Source organism: Patella vulgata, chromosome 4, assembly GCF_932274485.2.
Source record: "Patella vulgata chromosome 4, xgPatVulg1.2, whole genome shotgun sequence".
Classification (NCBI taxonomy): Eukaryota; Metazoa; Mollusca; class Gastropoda; family Patellidae; genus Patella; species Patella vulgata.
The window spans coordinates 56,382,078-56,387,210 of record NC_065882.2 but is presented as its reverse complement, the minus strand read 5'-3'; positions in this window follow the sequence as shown (position 1 = coordinate 56,387,210).

The following is a 5,133-nucleotide window of genomic DNA, read 5'->3' as shown; positions in this document are numbered from 1 at the left end:
CTGGGATAATCGACGCTGGGGCAATGTGATGTTTTCAGATGAGTCAAGGTTCACTGTTGATTTTTTGGACAGACGTAGGAGGGTGTGGCGTCGTCGAAACGAGCGCTTCCAAGACGTTAACGTCATCAGACATGATCGATTTGGGGGTGGTTCTGTTATGGTGTGGGGAAGCATCACTGTTGCTGGAAGAACGGCTTTACATGTTGTTACAGGGCGTGTTACAGGCCAGTACTACCGGGACAACATCTTGGCAGTCCATGTTGTGCCGTTCGCACGACGTCATGGCCGCCGTTTCATCTTCCAGGATGACAACGCAAGATGTCACAGGGCCAGGATCGTTACAGGTTACCTCCAACAACAGAACATCACCACATTACCTTGGCCAGCACTGAGTCCCGACCTCTCCCCCATCGAGCATGTCTGGGACATGCTTGGACAGAGGTTACGTCAACGTCAACAACGTCCTGCCAATGTCCAAGAACTTGCTGCTGCGTTGCAACAGGAATGGGACAATCTGGACCAAAATGACCTTAGACGTCTCATTAGGAGTATGCCACGTCGGATCAATGCTTGTTTGGCAAACAGAGGAGGATTTACCCGTTACTGACTTGGTTGTGATGCTGTGGTAACTTTGCTGTTTGACCCCGGGTATCATTTTACCCTTATAATGGTCAGTCTGTGCCTTACTTAGTCTAACGATCATTTGGAATAAATCGATGAATGTGAACTTCATTTCATTTTGTAATTTGTTTTTTCGTCAGTTTCATTAGGTGACTTTAATAACACTTAAAAATCAAATATCCCCTACTTTTTTTGAATAGTATATAATACTAATAATAGTTCAGCTATACTTTTCGTTTAAAAAAATGTATGTTTTATCTCCTATAGACACTTATTCGCTGAAATCTATGACATATCTATCAACGTGACAACCCTGTTTGTCGGGACCTCCAACAATATAATAGGGCATGTAAATAGATAGTGAGTTGGTAGAGTTACTTGGGACTCAAGATGGCGTCTTTGTACACTTGACGTCATATTTGCATGGCGTCATTATGTAATTCCCGGCTTCACAGTACTGTTGTCGCAACTTTATCTATACGGCTTTGATATAACTTTACTTAACAAAACGTTTTATTTTTTTCTTGGTATAACGTTTTACGGGTCCTAAACAAATTGCAAAAGAAACCAATGCAGTTTGGTTCAATGACAAATATGTCAGACAAAATCATACTCAAAATCGGCCAAGGCAAAATAACACGATTAACAAAATTAAATTTGGCGTTCTTCAGGAATTATCGGAGAGCGATAACTTGTACTGGATGTCTTTCAATGGTGGAAGGATAAATAATTCTTTTTAAATTCCTCAAACACAGAGTGGTTATGCAAGCGAAATGTGTCGAAAATCTGTCATTTGGCGGCGGGCATTTCTTTCAAAATGAATGCCAAATTTGGTAATATAATACCATTTAAAAAAAATGAAAAAAAAAAAAACAACAACATTAATTTGGTAATAAAAGGGCAGCGATAATCTCAAAAATTTAATTTCTAGAATTCCTGATGGTAGAAATTCAAAATGCCCGTCAAAATGAAATCCAAAATGGCGGAATTTTAATTAATCGTCATTTCTTTCCGTTGGGGTATGGCTTGAAATATGTGGTATATTAATCCCAAAATGAATATAATGTTAACGCACTTTAAACATCTAGATGCAATAGACTTCGTGATGAAAATTCTCGGTACATTCTAATGTTGGCAATAAAGATCCAATTATAGTTTTTCGTTATGCATGTGCTCTGTTAATCACCCATAGATGTTTTAATGACAATAAATCATATACTTTATTCAGCTCGGCGCAAGACTTAACATGAATAGATGCAGTTCGTTTAACTTGAATGTAGATATTATATATCTATGTTGCATATATAGGACCTTTCGGTTGAATCATATCATAATAGTATCTTATTTCATAGTTTTACGTATTTGTCGACATTAAGGTGTACTTGTTCTATTGTTCCATTTAGCCCATGAATTTTCTTGTTTCACTTGACTGAACAAAACATTTTGTGGGAATGTAGGCTTTTATAGACTGAACAAAAAGCTGATAAATGTTGAGATGTGTGGAACATGCTCGGGACGGTTTGTAAAAAACCTCAGACACGATATATATTTGATGCTAGTTGAGCATCAGAACAACATGGTTATTTCATTGGAAATGGGGCGCAAATACCCAAAGGAGTCGGACAGACTTTAAACCAACCGTGTCTCATTCACTGGGCCCCTTCAATGTCTGTCTACCCGTGGAATAACATGTACATTATTTGTATCTGTTAAATTTGTGCGGTTCATATATTAGATTAATATTGTTATTAACACATGGGCGGGGACCGGGGAGTGATAACGTCTTACCCAAAACAAATTGCAAAAGAAACCAGAAAGTTTCGGAGAGCTCTATCTCGTATCACATGTCACTTATGAAACATAGGCCTGAAACACATGTCACACTAGACACATTTTTTTAAATTACACTGATTTTACACTGGTTTTAAGCTACGCTGATTTTAAATGTTTTATCCATTAGACAATTTAAAGAAATTTCTATTTTCGAAAAATTGATGATACAATTAATGATCGATGACCGAAAACTGACACACAATTTTCATTATTACATCAACAAATATCTGTTATAAAAGTATTATTATTTTTTCCTTTTCTTTAAAATGATTTTCTATCCCCAATTCTTTGTACACCTTTAACCTGTCATTACTAAAATTAAAGCAATATATGGGAGCATGGATTTTATCCTCAGTTGAATGCTACATTCTCACATAGTTTATAACTCTTACATCAGAGATTTTTTTTGTGTCTGTCCCTTATGATCGGCTGAAGTTTAGTGATTTTTTTTTCTCTTGATTTCTGATATTTTTAAAATCAAGTTATTCCATAAGATTATAATTTTGTTTTATTTTATAGTAAATCTAATGTTTTAAATCTGTATCATTAGTCGAGTTTAAATTTTGAACAGTTTTACAATTCAAGTAATCTTTGTTAATATTGAACCTATCATTGAACTCGCTATAACATATATTAACCATAACAAATTCATTATGCATATTTTGTACACTTTAGTCCATGAATGATTTAGTATAATTATAAAATAAAAATCAGCATGTTTATTTAAATTTTAAAATGACTTTGTATATATGTTTTTACATACCTATTGTATGCTGATTCACGCCTATAAATTCATATCTTATCAACAGAGCTTGTACATACTGTTTTTTCCATATTCATTTTCATTAAAATCAGAACTTTTGTCAATTAAAGTCATTACAGTAATATTTAATGTTTAATTTTTGAACTCCATGTATTAAAAATCTTAACTAATTCTTTATATATCAGACATGTGCAGCATACATATTTATTTTAGTCTATTATGGTACATTTTTTCTCAGTTGTTTGATGTTAATTATCAATGAATTAGTGTATGTGTAGTGTGTACATGTGTGTGTGAGTGTATGTAATATATATATGTGTATATTTATGTATTTGATTTATTATTGTAATTTCATTATGTTGTGATTGTAATGTTTATATCTGTTTGTATTTTTTTTTTTGGAGAGTGGGGTTGCCTGCTCTATAATCCAATTATCTTTAATAAATAAAGTTTTAAAAAATAATTTATTTTTAAAACTCCCATAGACCGCTCCTTTCAGCAAGACCATGTAGTCTATATATATTTTTTAAAATAGGGGAATGGACAAACAATGGACATTTTAGCCAGTTATTAGAACACAACCTGTATTATACCTATGCATTAATTTCAAAGAGTCATAATTTAGCAAACACAAATAACTGTCCACAAAACATCAGTTAATTGTTATTACATTGCCAAACCTTATTAGGGGTGCCTTTGGTATGGATGTGGTCGGGCTTTAGGAATTTCCGTTTTGTGGGTATATTGATATTAAAAGGTATTTCCAACCTTATATGGAGGGTGGGGGATTAAGCAGTGTGTGAGGGGGGGGGGGGGGGCTGGGCCTTGCATTTGATTTATGCATAGTTGTATTATATGGATGCTACAGTGTCAACTTTATTAGAGATGAGGAAGGGTGGGCTTAGGGGATCTCTTCTAACCAGTTAATATTAGGGTGAACTCGACAATGCAAAGTATGTATGTCTACACACCAAAGACAAATACAGTAGGAAGAGAGCCTCTAATAAAATATAGCTTCATACACCTTTATTGATTTTGATATTTGGCAATTATCTATATTTATATTCAATTATATATAGGCCTATATCATTGCTATCAAACAACATTTCCAACCCTTCTCAAATTATCTTAATACTCGGAACTGTGGTGGGACGTTAAACACGATGCATGCAAAAATTAATTCCACAGTGTCGTGTACTTTCTTAAGAATAATAAATTGATTCATCACATTTACACAGGCTAGAAACAGCCCGTCAGGTATTACCGACAGCGGCTTCACGGGGGTAAGAGGGGTAAAGCTTGTCTGGCTTCTGGGAAAACTGTCCGTCTGATGGGGTGAAGGGTCCGAAAACACTGCACATAATCGCCAAGTGGTAAGCAGCTTTCAGTTGGACACTCTACCCAATGAGTCATTGCTGACCTAAATCTTTCACATTTATGCATTTATTACATGTTAGCCGACACCGGTAAATACCAGTATTAATAGCGCGCACTTTCTTTTCATTAGAAATATGATTTACAACGAGTTTGGCTAAAAAAAATCGAGCTAATTGTATTATAGCAAAACAACGACGGTGATCGATTAAATTCTCCTTAAGGTCACGTTTATTTACTGTTATTCGCTATTTACTAGATTTTCATTGGCTGAAAGCTCGCCGTCTCACTACTTTTATTATTGCGAGGACAAAAAATGCTGTCGTTTAGATTATTTGTTTAAAACGTTTCTGGCACATAAATTGGAGTGTGGCAGTTTTGTTTACAACACATTAGGCTTATTTCTCGGGAAATAAATATTAAAACTTTCCACAGCGGTGAGTTGCAACGACTTTTGAAAACTAAGCTAGTTAGAACTTCCCAGTCCTCCGCCTAGAATAATCAAGGCTTTGTTTCAGTCACTGACACCACTTCCCCGCTGT